Source organism: Ursus arctos, chromosome X (assembly GCF_023065955.2).
Source record: "Ursus arctos isolate Adak ecotype North America chromosome X, UrsArc2.0, whole genome shotgun sequence".
Taxonomy (NCBI): Eukaryota; Metazoa; Chordata; class Mammalia; order Carnivora; family Ursidae; genus Ursus; species Ursus arctos.
In genome coordinates, this window is record NC_079873.1 from 36,536,107 (window position 1) to 36,562,378 (window position 26,272).

The window sequence follows — 26,272 nt, forward strand, 5'->3', positions numbered from 1 at the left end:
GGCTTAGCTAGTGCCAGACTCACCAATGATTCAGACATGGTATTCCAATCAGCACTGACACAGAATCCCATGATCTCGCAGAGGTGAAACAGGGCTCGGTGTCGGTGGTCTACTCCTCTCTACCAGCAGGATTAATATCAAAGACAGCAGTCGGGTTTAGCCTCCGGTCATCTCAAAGCAGTCACAAAAACAGATCTGGGCAGCCCTAGGTCAAAGCATAATCTCAGAACACCTGAAAGTAACATGGGGCTCCTTGCGAGGTGGCTGCTGGTTCACAAAGGGAACACCAGGATTGCTGTGGGAAAGGAAGCAGGAATACTCAGTGGAGAGTCTCCCCCAGACAAAGGTTAATACCGTCTTCTAGGGGGGCGCCTGGGTGGCGCAGCGGTTAAGCGTCTGCCTTCGGCTCAGGGCGTGATCCCGGCGTTCTGGGATCGAGCCCCACATCAGGCTCCTCTGCTATGAGCCTGCTTCTTCCTCTCCCACTCCCCCTGCTTGTGTTCCCTCTCTCGCTGGCTGTCTCTATCTCTGTCGAATAAATAAATAAAATCTTTAAAAAAAAAAAAAAAATACCGTCTTCTAGGGCTCATTCGGTGGACTTTTCCTAGGCAGGCTCAGGTGGCCCATTTAATAAGAACTACACGACCGTTTAAGCATCGTGCCTATGTGGCCACCACTCGCACATCTTTCAAGCCCACAATCAAATTTCTCCAGCTGAGTTAAAAGTCGTATTCACACCAAGGGGATAGGACAACACAGCCACAGCCACAGCCACAGCCTGGGTTCCAGAGGGAGTCTGGAAAATGTGGTCAAACAGCCTCGGGAGATACTTTATTTTTTTTAAGATTTTATTTTATTTGTTTGAGAGAGAGCACACCAGTGGTGGAAGGGGCAGAAGAAGAGGGAGAAGCAGACTCCCCACTGAGCAGGGAGCCCGACACAGGGATCAATCCCAGGACCCCCGGATCACCACCTGAGCTGAAGTCAGATGCTTAACCGACTGAGCCACCCAGGCGCCCCCTCAGAAAATACTTCAAGCAGTTGCGAAGGAACATATTCCTTCAAAAGATACACACAGGGATGCCTGGGTGGCTCAGTCGGCTGGGCATCTGCCTTCAGCTCAGGTCCTGCGATCGAGCCCATGTCAGGCTCCCTGCTCAGTGGGGAGTCTGCTTCTCCCTCTGCCTCTCCCCTTCCCCCTGCTTGTGCTCACTCACTCACTCACTCTCTCTCTCTCAAATAAATAAATAAAATCTTAAAAAAAAATAAAAGATTCACACAAAAGGCCCAACTCTGGCTTTCTGCTAATATACATCTCCGCATTCCCACAGACCTCAAGTAGCTTTCACGCACAAGGAGAGAGATGACTAAGACGGTCCCCTGCCTCTCAAGAGTTATCATGTCTAGTAGCTGAGACAGACTATTATATTGAATTTCGATGCTGGCTTATGAAGTGTTTACCAAGGCAAAACAAATGTTTGGTGACACTGCAAGAAGCAGAGGTACTCAGAATGGCAGCTGAGGTCTCTGCCTGCCCCATACGAAGCCACAGGACTGGAGAGGCTGCAGGTATTACCTGGTGTATACTCAGGTATTAAAAAAATCTTACTGAGCAATTCATGCTCCAGAAGACAGTAGCTCAGGCTGTCACCGGAGCCAGAACTTAAGTCAGCAAAACAAGAAATTTAAGCAGTCCGTTTTCATAGGACAGCTGGGGAGCAGGAGGCAGGCTTTCTCAAGGCCCCACGGAGCTCTATTTAGGGCACAACTACTTGCTTTCAGCTGTTCCCTGCCTCTTGAAGAAGACGAAGTTCCACCCAAAAGATTGGGCAGGTCCAAGGCTGCAGCCAAGTGAGCACAAGCAGGCCATCAAACCCCGAGTGCTCTAGTGAAAAAGAATGGTACCCATGTCCCTCTCCTGTCTTGGACCCTAGACTAGAGTTACATAAGATGTTACTACTAGGGTAAGAAGGTGAAGGGTATATGAGACTTTGCTCTATTTTTGTAATTTCTCATGAATCTATAATGACCTCAAAACATAACCTTTTACTGTTGTTGTTTTAATGCAGCAAAGGGGTCTCAGAGATCTTTCCCAAGGTCATAGAGCCTTTGAAACTGTGTAATTAGAGGCCAGGCCTGGCAGAATAACTTATCTGATTTAACTAGCCTTATACAATACACTGCTAGAGTGGGGGTCACCCCCACCCACGTACTGCAGGCCCAAACAAGCAATCTATCTTTTACAGTAGGCATTCTTAATTTCAGGACCCGAAGTATTACAATGTCCACGGAATTCGAATTTGGGAAAGCATTCAGCGTTATTTTTATTAACCTCTACCTTAAATTTAGCACTCTTTTCAGCTCATAAACTCAAACCACTGCACCGTTCACAGAATCCATGAATTTGTCGCAATAGAAATGAGCTATTTTCATTCCATATCACCCTGTTGCAGATCTCAAATCTGTGTTTATCACCACCTCAAAATTACGATAGTAATTAGACTAGCCACCAGATGTCACGTGATCACTGTCTTTGTGCCTGCAGATATTAGTACAAGGCATCTGGGCAGCTGCCCGACGCTGGGTCGGGAAGATTTTCAGCTACTGAAGAATGAAGTAGAATGCCATTTCATGGATGACCAAGACCGCCATGTTGCTTTCCAGGACTCCCTATCTACAATTATTTTTTAATCCCTACATGGAAGGTGGGGAGTCATCCAGTTTTTGCAAAACTAACACACTCAAATGAAAACACAACTCCCCACGAGTCAGCAGGACTTTTCTAACAGATAGTACATTGACTACAAGGGTGGACTAAGCAAGTTCAAACACACCTGACCATTGGGGTGAATTTAACACATTTTAACAGTTACTGTTAACAGACTATGCACTGATATAGTTCATGTATGGTGTAAATGTGGTGAATAACACATGTTTTTCTTCTTACACTCTTTTTCTGCACACAATTTTGTGTGTATGTGTATGTGTGTGTGTGTGTGTGTGTGTGTGAGCTCTATGCCCAACGTGGGGCTCGAACTCATGACCCTGACATCAAGAGTCACATGCTGTATTAACTGAGTCAACCAGGTGCCCCCTTTTTGCACACAGTTAAGAAGCAAAGACACACACTAGGGTGATACAAGTTATTTTAGGAAGGGTATTCATATATTATTCCATGGAAATACCCCCCATTAAAACAGAATAATTTTTGCATGAAAATGAATCACATGTGGAAACGATTTTTCCAGGAAGGCACAGAAGGCCACATTACCAGAATGCTGGAAGAATTTCTTAACCAAGATGAAGCTGCAATTCAAAATTCTTTTTCTTTGACGAAACACAGCTGCTAATACTTGGAAACCTTACACAACTCTTTCAAAAGGAGTTTTCTTCGTGGCAAACTAAAACCATGGGTCCATAATCTTTTCTTAAATCTGAAAGTATATCAAAGAATTTGACCCAGCCCAAGATGACCTATTGATTTTCTTTTAAATAATGGCTTCGAGACTCAATTCACAAATTAAAAAATTAACTTCAGTATACAATTCAGTGGTTTATTAGCGTAGTCACAAGGTTGTGTAACCATCACTAATTTCCAAACATTTCATCATCCCCCCAAAAGATATTCCATATCCATTAGCAATCACTCCCATTCCCCCCACCCCTCAGCCCCTGGCAATCACTAATCTCTGTCTTTCTGGATTTATCTCTACAAGTGGAAACACCCAAGATACGGTCTTTTGTGACTGGCTTCTTTCCCTTAGCATGTTTTCGAGGTTTATTCTTTTTACTGGTGAATAATATTTCACAGCAGAGAAATGCTAAGTTTTGGTTATCCATTCATCATTTGATGGACATTTGGGTTGCTTCCACTTTTTGGCTATTACGAAAAATGCTGCCAGGAGCATTTATGTACATTTTTTTTTTAGACAGATACTTTAAATTTTCTCAGATATATACCTAGGAGTGGAATTGCTGTGTCACGTGGTAATTCTATACTGAACACTTAAAGGAACTGAAACTTTTCCAGAGCAGTGATGCCATTTTACATTCCCAACAACAATGTATAAGGGTCCAATTCTCCACACCCTTATTAATACTTATTGTGGTCTTTTTTTTTTCTTTGCCACCCTAGTGGGTGTGAAGTGGTATTTCATTGTGGTTTTGATTTCCATATCTCAAATGGCTAATGTGCTCATTAGCCATTTGTATATATTCTTGGGAGAAATGCCTATTCAAATCCTTCACCCATTTCTTAGTTGGGTTATTTTTCTACTGCTGAGTTGTAAAAGAGCCTATTGATCTTAGTGTGAATGCTTCAATACAATTGGAATTTAACTCGAAACCTTGGAGAATAAGTATTAATATTAATTAGAGAAGCTCTAATTCCTTTAGAAACAATTTGTGAAATTGAGATTTTTTTCAACCCTGGAGTCCATTAAAACAAGAAAATTAGAACTGATTGGTTGTCCCAAAGTACATGCATATTGTCTTATTCAAAGACCACCCCAGTTTAATGTTGTGACTCAAGCTAAGCAGCCTTCACACTGGTGTCTTTCAACTTTAACTTGCCTGTGCTTAAAACATACTGTCTTGGGGCACTTGGCTGGCTCAGTAGGAGGAGGATAAGACTACTGATCTCCGGGGTCAGGAGTTCAAGCCCCAAGTTGGGAATCGAGATTACTTAGATAAATGCAATTTTAAAAATAAATAAATAAAGTGTACAGTCTTCTTATTGAATGCATTCAGGTACATACATTTCTATCACAAGCTCGTTTGAAAATTGGTACCTTTCAAATTCTTTTCTTTGAAATCCATGGGTTTTATTTAGACCATGATTCTGAACAGATCTCAGTCTGCCAAACTGATCCATGGGAAAAAGAAACCAAGCCCCCTGCTGCCAACTGCACAGAGGAACACACCTTCCCGAAGGGCAGGAAGGCGCACCACAGCATTTTTTTTCTTAATGCTACACTGAAATATAGCTAGTGACAATGAGTTTCTGGCTTCTTCCTACCTCAGTCTCATGTTGCATCCTGGAATGACCAATATCGCCAATTTGATTGGGAGCAAAGGAAAAGCTGAAGTTCTTCGACACGAAAAGTCTTTCACCTTTAAAGATGCAACCAAATACGTATTTCCGAGATAGATTGTTTGTAACGATTCCAACCAAGTTTGTAAAGCGGATTCTTCTATCGGCCCAAAATGGAAATGTCTGCAGAGCTACACGTGATTCTTCCAAAAACTCTCTCACCATTTTTAGCACCACCACCGTGGGTAGCAGACTTGATGCCAGTCTGTACACCTTCACTGCTGTCTTATGGACGGAAGGAAGAGGAGTTTTTCCAACCAAGTCAGATAGTAGAAATAGAAGCCAAAGCCCCTGGGATTGAAGGCATCTAACTGAATGCTCCTGCTCCAGTTTAAAAAAAAAAAAAAAAAAAAAAAAACCACTTATAGAGCAAAGCACGATAATCCTAAGGTCATTTGCTCTGTGCCTAGGGCAGCTGGGAATTATGGGCTGATTCCTTACAGAAGCCCCAGAATCTGGACTCACGCATGATACATACAGACACTTCAATACACTCAAAAGAAGCCTCCATGATTTAATCAACAAGGTCCCTATCCCAAGGTCTCGGAAACAAGAGGAATGGGTCAAGAAACAATGAAAGTTTACACGCTAGAAAAACTAGATAATCCAAAAACAAAGGGTGGAGAGGGGAGGGCTTCCTACTGCAGGGGATAGGGGGGTGGGCAGAAGTACTTATCTCAGGGCACCTGGGTGGCTCAGTTGGTTAAGTGTCTGCCTTCGGCTCAGGTCGTGATCCCAGGGTCCTGGGATCAAGCCCTGTGTCAGGCTCCCTGCTCAAAGGAGTCGGTGTCCGCCTCTCCCTCTCCCCCTTCCCCCTGCTCATGCTCCCTCTCTATCTCTCAAATAAATAAATAAAATATTTAAAAAAAAAGAAATAGCTATTTCTCCCATTTTTGTCCTTGCTGAAGATACAAAGATAAATGGCTGCCTTTGACCTCAGTGAGTTTGTAGTATGCCATTTTACATATATAGGCATATCAGAATCAACACATTCCAAAGACAACTCCAGGATCCCCATGCAATAACCCCCAAAACATACGCAGCCTTACCCATCTCAGCCAATGACACCATCCACCCAGTCATCGGGGCCAAAAATTTGCATTACCCTGTTTCATCACTCATTCCACAGTCAATCCATCAGTAGTCATGGAAGTTCACACTTCAGAGTTTTCAAATTTAGATCCACTTCTCATTACCATCCATCACAGCCACCTGGGTTACCACCATCTGACAGACTAGTGCCAAATCTTCCCCACAGGTCCCGTTCCACTCTCACCCCTGCACAAGTCAGGGTGGCCTTTCTACCATGTAGGTCAAATAGCATGCCCCACTTAAACCCTCCCAATGACTTGACAGTATACTTAAAAAGAAATTCCCACCTCTTTACCATGGCCCCCAAGACTCTACATAATCCAGCACTTTTGCCTTCTTTCCTTCCATGTTCCTCCTTATTCAAAATTCTCAGGGCGCCTGGGTGGCTCAGTCAAGTAAGCATCCAACTCTTGGTTTCTGCTCAGGTCATGATCTCGGAGTCATGACATCAAGTCTGCTTGAGATTCTCTCTCTTCTTCTCCCTCTGCCCCTCCCTCCTGTTCTCTGTCTCTCTCAGGTAAATAAAATCCTTAAAAAAACATTCTTCAGGGGTGCCTGGGTGGCTCAGTTGGTTAAGTGTCTACCTTCGGCTCAGGTCATGATCCCAGGAGTCCTGGGATCCAGCCCCTCGGGCTCCCTGCTCAGCGGGGAGTCTGCTTCTCCCTCTCCCACTGTTCCTCCGCACCCCATTTTTGCACGCTCTCTCTCTCTCAAATAAATAAATAAAATCATTTAAAAAAAAAGATCAAAGCGTTGCCCATCCTTTAATTGTTCTTGATCTTTCACATCTAATGGTCACAGGTCTTCATTAAACTATACTTCCAGAATACCCCTAGCCTTGCCAGCCTTCAGGAAGGGCTTTCAGCTATTACTAAAACTGGAGAGAACAATCAGGCTCCAACAACGAATGGCTGCCCACCCAAAGCAAGGAAAAAATATAGGGCTATGGAGGGAATTAGGGCAATTTACCTGGGCAGTAGTCTCCTTGGGATCTTGCTTCAGGTAGTGTCAACAACTCCAAGAGGCTTATGCTCACCTCTTCCTTCTGACACACCTGGAATAAAGAGATCCCTGGTGATTATACTTGACAGAATAGGTAACCTTTGAGAAACTCTTTGACACACGTGAATTTGGCTGAGAACAAAGGGTAGGAACATGAAGATCTGGCACTCGTCCAAGCTCTGAACACCTCTGGCTCTTGAAGGAATTTTCTCATGGCTATCGTGGCACTCCCCTATTAGACATCTTCAAAGAAATGGCCAATTTCAGACTTCACACAGATACCACATTGACTCTAGCCACCACCACCTCGCTTAGCAAAACGTTACCACTTGTGGACTAAACCACTTCATTTCCAGTCCAAGCCACATTTTGAGGATAGGCTCAAGGCTCTTCAAAAGTCTGTACCTAGGGGCACCTGGGTGGCTCAGACAGTTAAGCGTCTGCCTTCACCTCAGGTCACCATCCCAGAGTCCTGAGATCCAGCCCCGCATGGGGGCTCTCTGCTGGGTGGGGAGTCGGCTTCTCCCTCTGCCCCTCCCCCATTCGTGCGCAGGGCGCACTCTGTGAGAAATAAAATTAAAATCTTTTAAAAAGAAAAAAAAAAACTCTGAACCTATATCTCCTCCCCCATCACGCCCAGGCATCTATGGTCCATTAGTGGGGTTTGAGGAATACCCATGCCATTCTGTTTCCCACAAACATGAATGCTGAGCCCATTCCACTCCGGGGGGTAATTGCTCAGCCCCGAAACAGTTCCACACCAACCATAGCTTTTATCCCTCTGGCATCTACCAATGAATGCTCACCGGATAGACAGTACCTGGGGGGCAGGACTCCTCCCCAGCATCCTAGGACCTAGAAGTTTCCCAGCAGCCCCCAGTCATTTAGTCTCCTCACATCGACAGGCTCTATAGCTCAGGACTTCCTGGCTTTCTGGACTAGTCACCCTTGTGAAAAGAGAGCATTAGCCTTCATCACATTTGGCAACTTGACTTTGGAACCGGCCATTGGCCTGTTAAGATTTCTTACATCCACGTTTGACACAGCACGAGGCGCTGGTGCTCGCAGGTCCAGCCCTCTCTCTGTTTCCCACGGCATCTGGTCTTGTGGGGCCGCTCGGGCCTACCAGCCGCCCTCAGCTCCGTAAACAACCAGGCTTTCCGCACCCTCACCGTTATCCTACCCCATAGGCCTCTTCTATTCCTAGGGGTCCCCCACTAGTTTTAAGCCCCCAAGTCTTCACAACACAGCTATAGCTGAACCCAGCCCCTGTCCAGAGACGAAAGTGCTGATGCGTTAATGTTACCTACGTTACCTACATGTGCCTGCAAGAGTAGCCTTCCATGAGGCCCAGAGAGACTCAAAGGGCGACCGCAGCTGCACAGCGCCCTCCCGTGTTCAGGAGTGGTCGTGCAGCTGGGCAACCCTTTGCGAAAGAGCAAACCCGGATGCGGGAACCCAAACAGGAAGTCCGGCAAAATCCAGGGTCCAAGGAAGCTTAGGCACACAGACTGCAACAATTCACCCTTTCACGGACTTTTAAACTGAGAAGGAAGGAACCACGTGGAAGGTAAACGCAGTAAGATAAAAGCAAGGTCAAGGTCCTTGCAGGCCAAGGCAAGCGCCCAATTCTTTAAAGAATAGGACTTGGTGACTTGAGACACGATTTTTCTCTACAGCTGGTTGCTTAGGTAGTTTATAATAGTATATGGGAGCTTTAAGAGTTAGAAACAGTCACGTGTAGGTAAAACGTGAAGTCTGAATCAGTATTTTAGAGAGACTTCCGGAAGAAAAAAAAAGGAGTTAAGTTTTCTAATTTGTTTCCCGGGCTTTCAGACCTAAGGACAAGAAATAAGGCAGAACAGAAATAGAAAACCGAGGGGATTGCAAGCCGTGAACTTATAGCTCTTTAATATTCACCGGCACCGGGCACAAGTGGTTTGTGGCCAAAGGAAAGACTGGTCAAAAATCAGGCCAGGCTATTTTTCAACAGCGCTCGGTGTCACAAATAAAGCTGTCCTTCCGAAGATTAACTCGTTTGATTACTAAAGATTCTCAACAGGTTCTAGCAAACACTGAGCAGTTTTGTGAAGAATGCCCTTCTCTGAGAGAAACCTGCATCTAGAAGCCAACATAAAGGTATTTATTTCTTCCTTATTCACAACTGGAAGACGAAGCTGGTGGTGAGCGCCCAATGGGGCCAGGGGTCGGGAGCACACCAGGGGGAGAACTGCTCTGAGCTACATTTTGGCCACAGGCAACTTACAGAACAACCCACAAAAGCCAACATCTGACACACTCCGCTCTCTCTCCTTGGGGAATAGTCTCGCACTGGTGCTTTTTGAGTGAACAATTTGTTTTCCAAGAAAACCAACCAACCTATTGGCCATTATTGTGGGGGCCAAGGTCAGGCTACGCCTAAATGTGCCACATTGACATATTATATTTGATATATATTTTTTAAAGATTTTATTTATTTATTTGATACTGAGAGTGAGTGAGAGAGAGAGAGAGCAGGAGCAGGGGGCAGAGACAGAGGGAGAAGCAGACTCCCCACCGAGCAGGTTGCTGGATGCGGGGCTGGATCCCAGGACCCCGAGATCACGACCTGAGCCGAAGGCAACCACTTAACCGACTGAGCCATCCAGGCGCCCACCCCCGTATTGTTATAAGATTTTATTTATTTATTTATTTATTTATTTATTTATTTATTTGACAGACAGCCAGTAAGAGAGGGAACACAGCAGAGGGAGCGGGAGAGGAAGAAGCAGGCTCCTAGGGGAGGAGCCCGATGTGGGGCTCAATCCCAGAGCAGCCAATGCAGAAAGAACACTCTGACCCTGCCCGCCTTTGTTTCCAGAAAGCAAGAAATAAAACTTCCATATGAAAGGTACCCTCCCTATATCAAGAAGAGACATCTGTCTCACCAGAGACAGGAAATTTAGAGCCGAGAAATCTACATAAACAACCCTTGTTACTTTTTACTAATTTACTACTCCAGCTCAAATTCTGTTCAGAATTCCTTACTAACTGAAGCTCCTGTTAGCCTTAAAAATAAAACTGCCAGTTATTTTATCAGCAAAAATGGGTTTATTCGGGAATAGCAGAGAATTGCAATCTGAGACAAGCAAGCTACAGTAAAACCAAAGGCAAGTCCATGGAACAAAGGGGGAAGTTTTGAAGGCTGTTATAAATAAAAATTTCATTGGAGTAAATTGGGAGTTGACAGTATAGTCGCTTTTCATTGGCTGAGTCCTGACTCTCACTGCCTGGGCCTTGGGGTGGGAGGGGAGAGAGGGGCAGGGGAGCCTTTCATCCTCGTGCATATCAGTAAAGTAGTACCCCCGTTCTAGGTTTCGTTCTTCCCATTGGGTCTGCAATTGATCATGAATCCTAGGGTATGAGAGCGCCCCCTGCTGGCCTCCCGACTCCATTCTAAATGAGATTTCCTTTTATGATTTTACAAGCTCCCAAAGTTTTCTTTGTCCTGTCAATTCCTCCCAGATTTATCATCTCTGCCTAAAAAGTGCAAAAAGTGCTTGTCTTGGTCATTTCTTTAAGTCTCAATTTCATTTTTGGGACTCCATGTGCACAAAATAAAACTTTGGGGGTTTTTTGCTTTGTTTTGTTTTAATCCTGTTAAACGATCTCATGTCAACTGAATTCTTAAACCAGCAGAAAGACCTTGAAGGGTGGAAGGAAAACTTATTTTTCCCCTACCTTAGTTCAATCAGCTTCAAAGCAAGGACAAACCTGTAGTCTGAGGGTCAGGTTTGTTGACCCATTGCAGTTAGTGAAAACAAACAACGGAGGAATTGTGGGGCATCTCCCACCAAAGGAAAAGGTAGTTATTACATTATTTGGGGGTGGGGGAGGTGGAATTTAGGTAAATGATGGATTGAACAAAGAGAACAAAGTTTCTCAGTGAGTAGAAAATAAGTAGTCACTCAAAGGACTTCTGGCTGTATTTTATCAAATGCCTTTTCAGTACATGTTATAATCATGTGGTGGTTTTTTTCCCTTTCATCTGTAGCTTTAATGGACTGGCTTAATATATTTACTGATCTTCCGCCACACTGGTCTTTCAGCCGTACTGTGTTTTCGTTTGATACGCTGCTGCAGTCTATTTGCAATTAAGGGATACTGTTCTACAGCTTCCTTTCTCCCTCCTTCCTCTCCTCCTTCTTTCCTTCCTTCTTTTTGAATTATATTATCATTGTCAGGCTTTTATATTAATGGTAGCATCATGAAATAAACAAGAAATTTGCATCTTTTGCTTTAAAAAAAAAATGTTCTTCTATTTTACAGCTGCAAAGGCCTAGCAAAAAAATATTGGTTCCTGATCATTTGCAGCTGGCTTTATCTATATGTGTTATCCCAAGTTGCTGTATGACAAGGCAGATTTTTACCTCCTCAATCTGGGCGAACTTTTACTATGTCACATCCAAGCGAGGCCTTTCCACTGCCCATAATTTGCCTGCCAAATATTTCGTGAAAATTAAGTCTTCCTCTAACTCTGATGAGGTCAAAGAAGTTCGAAGAGTACTAAGAGCAGGAAAAGCCGAGGTCATCAGGGCTTTGCAAATGAAGAAACCCAAGATCAAATGCTTTCTCTTGAGTCCTAACCATATTACAAAGGCAAACTCCCACATGAAAAAAAAAAAGTGACACTAGGAGACAGTTATCTAAGTAACGGAGCAAGAGCCTAGTAAAGGCAGGGTCAGTCAGACTAGAACAGAACTCGATTTTCTAGTTATTCTATAGCAGCAAAACTTCCACTGGAAACAGATGAAGTAATAGAGTTAACCCCTGCTGGCAATTGGAGAAAATCTTTTATTATTGCTTCTGACAATTTGATTAAACAAAGAAAGCCCCAAGTTATTAGATTAGTTGGGGCCTACTGATTTCAGAGCCAAAGACAAATGACATTTGAAAGTCACTGACATTTGAACATTATTGGAAATCTGAGGCCATTTCTACTGTCAGAAATGAGCAAGCACATAAAGATTCGTGACGCATGGGGAGGGTGGGGAGCCATACTGCTCTATCTTCTGCTCGCTCCAAGCTAAGACCAAGAACTTGCTTGGCTAGGAAAAATAAATAATTCTGGAGTCTCATCCCAATTCGGTCACACACTAACTCTCTGTCCTTGGCCAACTACACCTCCAAAGCTTCAGTTGTTGGAATTATGAAGTAGAGATCCCACGTCAAGATGCCTCAAGACCAGGGGCACCTGAGTGGCTCACTCAGTTGAGCGTCCAACTCTTGATTTCAGCTCAGGTCATGATCTCAGGTCCTGGGATCGAGCCCCACGTCAGGCTCCACACTCAGTGGGGAGTCTGCTGAAGATTCTCTCTTCTTTCCGTCTCCCTCTACCCGTCCCCTTGCTCATGTTATGCATGAGCCCACACGCACTCTCTTGCTCTAAAATAAACAAATAAATAAATCTTTAAAAAAAGAGAGACTTAAAAGATGCCTAAAGACGAAATGAGAACAAAAGTGGAAACTCGGTGAGCTGTACAACAGCACAAAATGCGAAGTTATTATTGGCAATGTGTCAAGACCCTGATCCATTTGAGGTAAGTCTTAATGCCGAGAAGAAAGAAACGGAGCACCAATTTCAAGATAAGTCCTACTGTGACAGGGTTAATCCACATATACTATAAATCCCTTTCAGAAGTTGTCAGAGTAGGGATGCCTGGGTGGTGCAGTGGTTTGAGCATCCGACTCTTGCTTTTGGCTCAGGTCGTGATCTCAGGGTGGTGGCACCGAGGCTCTTGTCGGGCTCCACACTCAGTATGGAGTCTGCTTAAGACTCTCTCTCCCTCTCCCTTTCCTCCTCTCTCCCCCTCAAATAATGTTTTGTGTTTTTTTAAAAGAAGTTGTTAGAGTGGTTTCTGAGAAACCCTCTCGATTACACTCATAGCTCCAGCACTGAAAGGTAAGTGTACTCAGAAAAGAAATGACATGAGAGGAAATCAAAGAGAAGAGCATCTCGAATCCCTGATCTATGGTTGTCCCGTGCAGTGAGCATCTCTACAAAATAAGTTTCCTCAGATCCAGTTTTAATGTCTGGTTTCTTATTTGCCCAAGTAGAAGTATCAGGCCTGCGATTTCTAGTTTAAAGCTGAATGGCAGGAGCACCTGCCTGGCTTAGTTGCAGGAGTATGCAACTCTTGATCTCAGGGTCATGAGTTTGAGCCCCACATGGGGTACAGAGTTTACACCCCAATGTGGGTGTAATAAATAAACTTTAAAATAAATAAACTTTAAAAAAAAATAAATAAAACGGAATGGCAGACCCAGATTTTGATGCAGAAATTTAATTTCCTCTAAGAATAAGATAAGAAAAAAAAAAGAGAAAAAAAATCAAAAGTGCGTGGATTCGACATTGTGTCTGTTAAATCCTTCTATGAGTACTAACTCCCAGCAATTTGCTACATTTCCCACACATGGACTACCCTTGGAACCGCTCGTGTTTCATCTTAATCTAGGATCAAGTAAAATTGACCCTCTGCTCTGATAACCACTTTCTTACTCGACTGGACCACTAGTTCCCAAAGACCAGGAGTTGATTAAGAGAAGAAAAGAACAAACAGAAGAAAGGGAACTAGAGGGGCGCCTGGCTGGCACAGCGGTTAAGCGTCTGCCTTTGGCTCAGGGCGTGATCCGGGCGTTATGGGATCGAGCCCCACATCAGGCTCCTCCACTATGAGCCTGCTTCTTCCTCTCCCACTCCTCCTGCTTGTGTTCCCTCTCTCGCTGGCTGTCTCTATCTCTGTCAAATAAATAAATAAAATCTTTAAAAAAAAAAAAAAAGGAACTAGAGAAAGAGCCAGCGTACCTAGACAAAACACCAACAAGAAGTACCTACCTTGAGGACATTCAGAAAACTTTAAAGATACATGGTTACACTCTTTATATAGACTGGCTTCCAGAGCTGCAGGTTGATTACTGGCACCTAGGATGCGTTTTAATCTCATTAAACAGGTGCTCCCTTTAATTTTTTTTTTTTTTAAGTAGGCTCCATGCCCAGTGCAGAGACCAAAATGGGGTTCAGGGGCGCCTGGGTGGCTCAGTCGTTAAACGTCTGCCTTTGGCTCAGGTCATGATTCCAGCGTCCTGGGATCGAGCCCCGCATCGGGCTCGCTGCTCAGCGGAAAGCCTGCTTCTCCCTCTCCCACTCCCCCTGCTAGTGTTCCCTCTCTCGCTATGTCTCTCTCTGTCCAATAAATAAATAAAATCTTTCAAAAAATAAAACCAAAATGGGGTTCAAACTCACAACCGTGAGATCAAGACCTGAGCCGAATCAAGAGTTGGACGTTCAACCAACTGAGCCACCCAGGCACCCCTCCCTTTTGACTTTTGGCTCAGAGGTATTCTTATTAGAAAATCCTAGCCATTGAGAGAAAAAAAAATTCTAGCCATCAATAGCCAACTGTGGGAAAAGCTGATGAAATCCTACTCATGTCCGTTGTTTAGTTAATAGGACTATACCAACGTTGACTTCTTAGTTTTGACAAATGTATGTGGTTATGAAGATGTTCACATTGGAGATAGCGAGGTAAAAAGTACACAGGAACTCTATTATCTTCCCAACTTTTCTCTAAACTTATTTCAAAATAAAAAATTCAGCAACCGAACACACCCACTGTTGGCCAGCAGCACTATGTTCTGCAAGGCAATGGTTGGCCTCCCACAGCTGGGTATGTCTGCCCTTGTCAATTGCACTGTATCCATGGTCAGTTCTGGAATATAAGGCAGCATCTAACCCAGACTACACTTATGCTCGAAAATGGCTTCGTTGATGAGGAGGAATACTTCTAGGCACACAGCTCTGTCCACAATGGAAGAGAACGAAGAGCTCTGAGAAACTTGGCACTGCCTGTTTCACTCCCACCCTCTCCAGCAGCAACTGGATTCTAGAGTCCATCTAGAGAACCTCAGGAGGAATGTGACTGCTGGAGAAACCTTTGCTACTAGACAGACCATTAGCCCTTTCTCTCCTCTTGGAAATGCTCCATTCAAGAAAGCCCACCTGCCACCGGGGACAAATGCCACCACACTGATTCATAGGCAGAGTTCTCTTTTGACACTTGTTGGCAGTCTCTCTTGATGGCTGGAGTTCCTGCTTAAGCAGACCTCATGGTGCTTAGCAATAGCCTTAACACCCTTGTATTGAGAAGCACTCCCACTGAGGAGTCATAATGATAATCTAATCACAGGATCCCCGTAAAAGACCTTAGTGAGAATTTTACTAAGTGGAGGTATTTTGTGCTAGATGACTTAGCTAATTATTTCCTTAAAATGGTAGATTACTTACCGTACCTCTTTGTTTAGGGTTCCTGCCTCAAGTTTGGGGTGTATTAAAGCTAACATTCTCTGCTACCCTGCCTCAATATATTCTGTAGCTTTTCTTAACATTTACAGTATTTTTTTTTAAAGATTTTATTTATTCATTCGACAGAGAGAGAGACAGCCAGCGAGAAAGGGAACACAAGCAGGGGGAGTGGGAGAGGAAGAAGCAGGCTCATAGCGGAGGAGCCTGATGTGGGGCTCGATCCCATAACGCTGGGATCACGCCCTGAGCCGAAGGCAGACGCTTAACTGCTGTGCCACCCAGGCGCCCCATATTTTTTAAACTTATTTATTTGTGGGGGGCAGACTCCACGCTGAGGATGGCGCCCCATGATGGGCTCGATCCCATAGCCCTGAGATCATGACCTGAGCCGAAATCAAGACTCAGATGCATAACCGACTGAGCCACCCAGGCTCAGGCCCCTAAAGGAGTTCTAAAACTTCTTGGTTAGGTCTTATTTATTGGCAAACTCCATTACTAAGCTGTCCAGGTGATAGCTTTTTACTGAAAAGGTAACTATCTCAGACTAAATCCATCGACTGTTCCAATCTCTCAAAAAACTTGATTCTTTATCCATCAGATACAGATGGAAGGAAGATCATATAAAGATACGATGCATAGGGGGGAAAAAAGCAGGGTAAGCTAATGTTTTATATCATTCACCATAAGATGCAGGGGGCACTGGGACAATCATGACGGATGAAACAAGCTCCCTCCCCTTGTGAAGCTTACAAACTTGTAGGAGAGAGAGGGCAAAATCCGTTCAACAAAGACATCAAAATAATGCTAAGTGGTCATTAGAGGAGTAAGGGGCCGACACAGAGAATAAGGCGAAGGAAGGAGAAATCTACCTTGGAATGGGCTGTCAAGAGAGGCTTCTCTGGGAAGATGGCATTTGAGCTGAGACCTACAAGAAAGAAGGAACCAGCTCCACCAAGATGGAAGGGTAGAGCTCTGCCACAGCTCACAGAAACCCCTGGGCTGAGGACACTGGGCACACGAAGCAAGTGAAAACAAGTAGGGCGGCAACACACTGAACAGGGGCAAGTGGCCCAGGACTGGCATAGAGGTAGGACTAGGGACAAGGGATGCAGGGCCTTGCAGGTCATGAGATGCACGTTGCTTCTTGTTCCAGGTACAAACAGAAGTCAAGGACGAGCTTTAAGCTAGGTGGTGGCGTGATCTGTTTTAAGAAGGTTCGTTTTGGGGGCACCTGGGTGGCTCAGTCAGTTAAGTGTCAGCCTTTGGCTTAGGGCGTGATCCCGGGGTCCTGGGATCGAGCCCCATGTCAGGCTTCCTGCTCAGCGGGGGAGTCTGCTTCTGCTTCTCCCTCTCCCTCTGCCCCTGCACCCCCCCAAACCCACCTCCACTCATGCGCTCCCTCTCTCTCTTTCAAATAGATAAAGTCTTTTTAAAAATGTGTTCAGATAACAATGATAAAGAACTCATGAATATTCTAACAACAAAATGTGTTTCTAAAAGATAAGTTGGTCGACGTGGGGAAGGGGCAAGCGAGTAGCAGTTTCTGAAGGAAAGAATTATCTACTCCCATGACTCTGTCTGAACCGATTTGTTTTGTGTTCGTAAGGATGTATCAGGTTATAATTAGACACAGACACACACACACACACACACACAGTAATTTGGTTACTCAGTGACTGATGCCACCAGAGTTTGTAGAACTCCAAAGTAGTATTGATATTATTTAAAAAAAATAAGAATAAATTCAAGGGGCGCCTGGCTGGCTCAGTGGGAAGAGCATGCGACTCTTGATCTCCTGGTCCTAAGTTCAAGCCCCATGTTGGGCACAGAGATCACTAAAAATAAATAGATAAATAAATAAACAAACAAATAATTTTTTAAAAATGAATAAATTCAATAAATATAATATTCACTGTGACACACTACAGGAGGCACCATGATATGTTATGGAATATGGATGAGTAGGAGGTATGGTGATAGTTTACAGTGATGGGTAAATGTGCAAAGAAGGAAAAGAGTGTCTACCGTGTCAGATTGTTAGCATCCGTTATTTCACTGAGCCCTTACAAGTCCACTGTGAAACGAAAATCACCATGTTCTTTTTAGTGACGAAGACCAAAGCTGAAGGACATTATGTCAAGTGCCTGAATCATGCTTCTAGAATGTCAGCCCACATCTGTCTGGTTCCAAAACCTATCTGTGCTTTCTCCTTTGTTCCACACAGCCCACAAGGAACCTACAAACCAGCGAGGGTATTCAAATCTTAGCACAAAAGTAGGTATTTACGCCACCCAGTTTTAGAAGTACGATAAAATGGCCCTTTCCCTTGGTTGGCAGCATGGAGGCCACATGATGCCTGGAGTTACTGCGGAAGATATGAATCAGCAGGAGTTCGTCAGAGCTTGGCAGCCTTCCTCGGAAAGTCTGGGAGGCTGAGGGATGCCTGGGTGGCTGAGTCAGTCTTGCGTCTGACTTCAGCTCACGACATGATCTCAGAGTCCCGGGATCAAGCCCCACAGCAGGGTCCCTTCTCAGCAGGGAGCCTGCTTCTCCCTCTCCCTCTCCCTCTGCTTGTGTGCTCACTCTCTCTCTCTCTCTCTCTGTGAGATACACAAATAAAATCTTTAAAAAAAAAATCAAAGCATATCGTCATCCCTCAAAATTTTCAGCTAACCCTCGATGGAAAGGTAGGACTAGGAAAGAGTCATTGAAAGCCAGTCTTTCCTCCTCCCCAACACCTTGGACCTTTTGTCACATCCACCAGGAAAAAAACAGGACTTTGCCATTATCACAAGATAGACAGGCCATGGTAACAAGCAGCACATATACTCAATTGTGTGGGACTACAGATCAGGTTTGCTGCCAAGTATTGAATCTTTGAGGTTCCCTGAAGCATGACATAAACCCGACACTAAATTAAGTAAACATATTTTTTCCATGGGAAAGGAGGAGTAGGTTTGGGTCTTGCTATGTTAAATACAAATTTGAGGAGCAGTGATAAGGCATTAAATCCATAGGAGGTTTTTTTGCCTCTGGTGAGGCAGGGACTCCCTGGGGGATATCATTTATCATTCAAACACAGAAAGGGCAAAGTAAATTATTCCAAGCTTTTTTAATATCATGAAGGTGGAACAGCCTTATGAAAATTAAACTATTTTAAATGCAGAGTTTCTAGCAATTCCACAAAACCTGGAAATATGTTGATTCTTTATTCTCCATGAACTGCTTGTTTCCTTGCTCTGTGTCTCACAAGATAAAGTCAGACTTTTTGAAGGACCCTAAGGACCCCTTTCTCATGAATATTCATATGCAAGAACCCTTCATCCACAGCTGCCCATCATAGTAGATCATTGTATTAGTTACCTAGGGCTGAATAACAACTAATCCCAAAACCTGATGGCCTAAAATAACAAATATGTAAAAGTTTCTGTGGGTCAAAAATTTGAGAGCGGCCTAGTGGGTAGTTCTGATTCAGGGTCTGCCCTGAAGTCATAATCAAGGTGTTGGCCAGGGCTAAAATCATTCTATACTCAAAGAGAAGGAAAACCTGGGGCTGGAGGGTCCAACTCCAAGCTCACTCATGTGGCTGTTGGTATGACCAGATGGGGCATACCATAGGGCTGCTTGAGTGTCCTCACAACATGGTAGCCACTTTCCCCAAAAGGCAATGATCCAAGACAGAGAGAAGCAAAGGGGGAAATCACAGTGCCATTATGACGTAGTCTTGGAAGAAAGATAGCATCACTGCCACCATGCTATTCATGAGAAGTAAGTCTCTAAGTCACACCAACATTCAACGAGGAGGAAAGTCAACTCCACATCTTGAAAGGAAGAGCATCAAAGATTTGTAGACCTATTTTTAAAACACCATTATCACCCAGAGCAAAAACAAGCATCCTTCCCTGCAAAGCAGAGAAAAGTTCCTATTAAATATTAGGGGTGTTGTCTTGTGATTGCCAGTTAAGAGTGGTGAGTTGCTTAGTAAGGAAACAAAATAATGGTGACCTTCTCTATCATGTGGGAAATCGTTTTGATGCAATTGTGGCCATCATCACTACCAGGCAAGCTATCCCAGAATCCCAGAGGTTACAGAACAGGAAGATTCACAAACGGAAGTATGATACAAATAATAGATACATAGTTTATTAAATCAGTTTAAAATACAGTGAGGGGGGCGCCTGGGTGGCACAGCGGTTAGGCGTCTGCCTTCGGCTCAGGGCGTGATCCCGGCGTTATGGGATCGAGCCCCACATCAGGCTCCTCCGCTATGAGCCTGCTTCTTCCTCTCCCACTCCCCCTGCTTGTGTTCCCTCTCTCGCTGGCTGTCTCTATCTCTGTCGAATAAATAAATAAAATCTTTAAAAAAATAAATAAATAAATAAATAAAATAAAATAAAATAAAATACAGTGAGGAACAAGAGGGAACAGATGGGATACCTTAATACACTTAGAATAGGATACAAGCAGGGTGGAAGGACCACACATCTAAATCCTTAATATGTTCTCCTCTCTTCTCTCCCTCTCTCCCTCAATATCTTTCTCTCTCTTTCTCTCTCTCTCTCTCCTCTCTCTCCCACTTCAGCCTTCCCCCACTAATGGTGTAGTTTCAAACTACGGAAGATTCCTGAGACCAATGATAGATACCTGCTCAGTTGGAGAGATACAGGGACAAGCACACCTGGACAAAGATACAGCTTGTCAATAAGCCTACTCAAGAGATATGAGATTCATTCGTTTTTCTTGGGAAGAACACATATGAAGCCGTAATTGTACCCTATAGGATGCTTGTTACCAATGAGTGGCCAGTTTAGGGGTGACATAACTGTCAACCAGAGGTAGCATGATCTGATTTGGTCTTGATCTTTCCATCACCACCTTCTATTCATAAGAACAGGCTTGTCTCTTTGATTATATATTCCATTTACCCTATCTTTTAACACATTTTTTATTTTTTTTTAAGATTTTATTTTTTGTCAGAGAGAGAGCACAAGCAGGGGGAGCAGCAGATAGAGGGAGAAGCAGGCTCCCCGCTGAGCAGGGAGCCCGATGTGGGGCTTGATCCCAGGACCCCGGGATCATGACCTGAGCCAAAGGCAGACGCTTAACCAACTGAGTCACCCAGGCATCCCTGAACACATCTTTTAGACACTAACTTACTATCTAAATTTAAAACCTCATATATTCTGTCCGCCTGTTTCACACGATGACTCATTATACTTAACACATCCTATGAATATTGCCTATTATCTTATGAGTTTCTATCTTACTATTTATGCCTAACACTTGTTATGACTTTCATCTATCCCAATTACTTTCTTTTCCATAGCAGGATTGAATCACTGGATTACAGTAGAGATATGAATGATAGCAGTTGTTTCAACCTCCAATAATACCTCAAGCCCCACATTTTCCACTGTCTAAAAAGCAGACAGCCCCTTATTAACTGGGGGAATCTGTTCTCTCCCCATATGGATTTGGATTGTATGATCTCTAAAAGAAATGAATGAGAGCACCTATGAGAGATGCTTAAGTCCCTGAGTAATGGAGCTGTTATGGCTGACAGCTCTCCTGGGCAACAGTAGGTCTCTCTACTCATTCACATCCCCTATCCCCACTACTGCCTGATCGAAGTGAAAAACATCAAGGTCTACCCAGAATAATGCAGGATACTTAGAAGATGAATTCAGGAACCAGACAGGATCCAGAGAGCCTCTTATAGGGCGAATTCTCTGGAAACAGATGCTGTGACAGAGTTTGGGGTGTAAGGTGCTTATTAGCAATCAACATGTTTGAAAGGAAGGGGGAGAAGGAGAAGCTGAGCTATAGAACAGGCCCGATACAGCCTCGTTCAACCCCAAGGGAATCTCTCAAGATGGAATTGCCTGCCAATGGAGCGCCTGGCTGGCTCTGTCGGTGGAGCATGTGACTCTTGATCTCGGGGTTGTGACTTCAAGCCCCATGTAGGGTAGAGAGATTACCTAAAAATAAAATCTTAAAAAAAAGAAAAAATTGCCTGCCAGAGTTGTCTCCCATCTGGCCAAAATCGCAGGGCCTTTAGACCACTGCCTCCCCCAGCCATTGGATGTGGGCTGCCTCGGAAGGGCATGACCTCCACAAGGCTGCTCTCTGCAGATGAGGCCGACCCTGGAAGTGCTGAGAGCTGGAGGCTGCCTGCTGACTGCCCTCCTCACCACTGGGTAGCAAATCTTTCCTTCAAGAAGGATCTGGATGGCATATCTCTGTGTTGAACAGAGACAAATCTTTCCCTGTGAAATGGGATGTGGTTTTCTTGACAAGGAGGAGAGAGGATTCAGACAGAAATTTGAAGCAAAGGGTACTTGGGAAGCAGAGGCCAAACCCTAAGGGTAGAAAAGCCAACTGGCAGGGAGGGGAAGCTGGTGAATCGTGGCCTTTTCCAAGGGAAGACTAAGGTCTCTGGGTACATCTCTCGGGAAATGGCAGGTCAAATGAAATGAGAACTTTAAATTCTATCTCTCTTCTCTGTTCCTCTTTTCTAAAAATGCTTTATCCCATTAGGGACAAGGTAAGCCAGAGGATATCCCTCATATCTCAGAAAGAGAAAAACAGTGGTGATTTTCAGCCCTGGAAATCTTCCCACAGGTAAGCCAGATGCCACAGGAAGCACTAAGCCTCTTTAAAAAAATGTTTTGGAGGGAACATATGCAAAAAATAAGACCAAGCCTTCTTCAGGTTATATTTATAAATAAGCAAATGATACCTCTTAAGAAAGGGAGGGATCTCGGCGAAATCCCGGTTTACTTAACAAATTCCCCACACTGTGGAGTCAAGCAGCTTTTTCTTCAATGTTCGCCAAGGAACCAGGACGTAATTCTAACCCAAGTTCTAAATTTTCCGTTCAGTCACAGGTTCCTATCCACGGTGGGTGGATTAGTCAGGACACAGTAGTGAATAAACCCTAAACTCTCAGGAGCTTAACACAACAAAAGATGATTCCCCACTCAAATCAGACAATCCATAACACTCAGGGGGAGACTGTGCTACACTCGTAAGTCACCCAAGGCATAGGAGCTCCACCATCTTGAAGCTCTACCATTCAGAAAACATGTCTTCCAAGATACAGACGTAGTGAAGAGAAGGGCCATATGCACCCCAATGTTCATAGCAGCAATGTCCACAATAGCTAAATCGTGGAAGGAGCCGAGATGCCCTTCAACAGATGACTGGATTAAGAAGTTGTGGTCCGTATATACGATGGAATATTACTCAGCTATCAGAAAGAACGAGTTCTCAACATTTGCTACAACATGGACGGCACTGGAGATAATGCTAAGTGAAATAAGTCAAGCAGAGAAAGACAACTATCATATGATTTCTCTCATCTATGGAACATAAGAACTAGGATGATCGGTAGGGGAAGAAAGGGATAAAGAAAGGGGGGGTAATCAGAAGGGAATGAAACATGAGAGACTATGGACTATGAGAAACAAACTGAGGGCTTCAGAGGGGAGGGGGGTGGGGGAATGGGATAGACCGGTAATGGGTAGTAAGGAGGGCACGTATTGCATGGTGCACTGGGTGTTATACGCAACTAATGAATCATCGAACTTTACATTGGAAACCGGGGATGTACTGTATGGTGACTAACATAATATAATAAAAAATCATTAAAAAAAAAAAAAGAAAAAGAAAACATGTCTTCCACTCAGTTCTACATACAGTTCGTGACCTGGAATCCAGTCACATATATGAAACCTAAACGCAATGGAATTTGGGGATCGGAACGTTCCTGTGTATCCAGATACTGGAAAATGAAAGGGGATTTGGTGAGCACATAGCGTGGCCTCTGACATAATGAGGAACAGCTGGCTGTCAGGTTCTGCACAAGAGCCAGGTGAACCCCCAAACCCACAAATCAGGTGCTCTTACTTTTATCTGGGTTAGATCATCTCGGACTTGGAACTGCATACTGACAACACTGAGTAACTGCTTTTGGAAAGAGGACATTAAATTGTACTTTTGAGACAAATTGGTACCTAAGGACTATTGGCTTAGCTTATCTATCAACCTTGAAATTGTTGAGGTATAAAAATGCTGAGCACAGGGGATGCCTGGGTGGCTCAGTCGGTGAAGCGTCTGCCTTCGGCTCAGGTCACGATCCCGGGATCCTGAGATCGAGTCCCATATCAGGCTCGCTGCTTGGCGGGGAGCCTGCTTCTCCCTCTGCCTGCTGCTCCCCCTGCTTGTGCTCTGTCTCTGACAAATAAATAAATAAATGCTGAGCACAACTAAAAAGCTCTGTTAGTATGTTCAGCCTCTAGTAATACTTTAGAAAGAGTCTCGACAATTTCAAGAAAACCAGAATCCACAGAGGACTGGTGGTCTGTCAAAACACCAAGGAGCAAGATAATCCTTTCCTCAGAAGATAAGGTAGCTCCTTGAGGTAGTTTCTGTGAATTATCAGTAAACAGAATGTTTCCAGGACATCCACACCATCTGAACACATGGATAAATATGGCATCCGAGTATCTTTAATTCACTTCATCTCTTCCTCAGTTCAATAAAACCATGATGAGAAGCTGAATCACTGCCCTGTACGCCTGAAATTAATGTAACATTGTGTGTCAACTATCCTCAAATTAAAAAATTTTTGATGATTTTATTTATTTATTTTATCAGAGTGTGCGTGCGCACAAGCGTCGGAGGGGGGCAGGGGGGAGAGAGAATCTCAAGCAGGCTCTGCGCTAAGCATGGAGCCCGACTCAGGGCTCGACCCCACGTCCCACGAGATCATGACCTGAGCCGAAATCAAGAGTTGGACGCTCAACCGACTAAGCCACCCAGGCACCCTGCAAATAAAAAATGTTTTAACACAAAATATAAATAAATAAAACCATGATAGACAGGTACCAGCAGGCTTCATCACTGAAAGAAGTAGATGATTTACCTTCACTCTGTAAATATTCTAGGGACTCAGCCTGAACACCTGCAACTTGCTACCAGTAAGAGACTTTGCTTAGTGGTCGCCTTAGCAACAAATTATGTTCAGCGAAGATTAGTTTTCGGCCACCAACGCAATCGAAAATTTTTTTTAACAACATATACAAGTTTTCCCTTTTGCTTTAAAAACTTCTGACTTTTTCTCCCTTAGTGGGACACTGTATGGGTTGCTACCCAAATCTGTGTTACCTCGAACTGCAATTCTTTGATCCCAAATAAGTGTTCTTGCTAAATTATTGCCTACCGACAACTTTAGATTGACAAGTTCATGCACTCATGAACCTCACACTGTGTAGAAGGATAGAGGTAATTAAATAAATGGCTGTAATAAAATCATGCGCATGCCATTATTGGAGGAGAATTAAAGGAATACATGGCAGGGAGACCTAAACTAGAGAAGGCAATCAAGGAAGGCTTCTTGTAGGAAGTGAATTTTTCAGTCAGGTAGAAGATGCTGCAGATCATTGAGATAACAGAGAAGAAGGAGGAGTCATGGCGGGGAAAATGAACAATTTTATTCTAGACTTGTTGAGTGAACTTCTAGTGTCTACACACGAGTGATGACAGTTTGGTGGCAGTCATAAGAATCTTGTCTGGAGCTCACATGAAAGATCTGACTTGGGAGTCTTCACCCCGTGTTTGGTAAAGGAAACCAGATGAGAAAATGAGTTCACCCACTCAGAGGACACACAGTATGAAGAGAAGTTGCCAAGAGCAATGTCATGAAAGACAAAAAAAAAAAAAAAAATTCCAGAAACAGGTAGAAGAAAAGGAGTCAGAGAGAGAGAGTGAAATACCAGAAAAGCAGGTAGAAATCCAAAAGTGTGGTGCTTCTTGTAGAAGCGAAAGGAAAGAGCACCTCAGGGAGACAGGGAACAGTGAGCACTGTTGAAAGCCAAAGAAAATGACAACTAAGAAATGTTCATTCGATTACCAATAAGCAGCTGATTGATAAACTCGGCAAAACCAGACTGAGCCGAGTGGTAGAGCCAGAATACAGATGGCTAAGGAGTGGGAGCTGACCTTGGAAAAACACCAAGTACAAGCAACTTGTTCTAGAAGTTTGGCTGTGAAAGGGGGTCGAGAGAGCCAGAGAATGAGAGAAGGAAATAAGAAAGACTTGAAGAGGGGCGTCTGGGTGGCACACCGGTTGGGCGTCTGCCTTCGGCTCAGCGCGTGATCCCGGCGTTCTGGGATCGAGCCCCACGTCAGGCTCCTCCACTATGAGCCTGCTTCTTCCTCTCCCACTCCCCCTGCCTGTGTTCCCTCTCTCGTTGGCTGTCTCTATCTCTGTCTAATAAATAAATAAAATCTTAAAAAAAAAAAAAGAAAGAAACTTAAAAAAAAAAAGAATTAAAGAACCAAGTGAAGCAGGATGGGACAAAAAGAGACTTTTTTATGCAAAGCTAAGTGAGGACAGCTTCCCCCGGAAACGCGCTCTTTGCAGGGAAGAAAGCACTCCGGAGAATGAACAGTTTGTACAAGCTTATATACTTTTTTACATCTTGTAAGAGTTCAGATTATAGATTGCCATATAGGCAGGAAACAGGAGTTGTAACATCAAAGAATGCAGGGAGTAGGAGCATTGATGGCTATCTCAAAGACAAGATGGGTTTTCCTTTAGGCTACTCATTCACAAAGCAGGTGCACACCCTATGCCCTGGCGGGCCATAAATCAGGCTTTTGGTTTCAACACAGTTTATGTACAGTCATGCTGACTTAGAAGGAAATCTAAAATGGCTTCCCTTCGATCTCAGGCTGCTGGG

General features: G+C 44.1%; 2 long non-coding RNA genes across 3 annotated transcripts in view; one reads left to right on the plus strand and one right to left on the minus strand.

The window, feature by feature from the left end:
• LOC123001826 (uncharacterized) overlaps positions 1–26,272 on the minus strand; it is a 186,753-nt gene that overhangs the window by 136,579 nt on the left and 23,902 nt on the right. For both annotated transcript variants that reach the window (XR_008958904.1, XR_008958903.1), the window contains exon 2: positions 7,154–7,238. This is a non-coding gene — a long non-coding RNA (uncharacterized LOC123001826). The remainder of the gene's footprint in view (positions 1–7,153; positions 7,239–26,272) is intronic.
• LOC113265898 (uncharacterized) lies at positions 8,666–18,172 on the plus strand. The gene is made up of 3 exons (XR_003320185.4): positions 8,666–8,756; positions 9,238–9,325; positions 17,865–18,172. It is a non-coding gene; the product is annotated as an uncharacterized LOC113265898 (long non-coding RNA).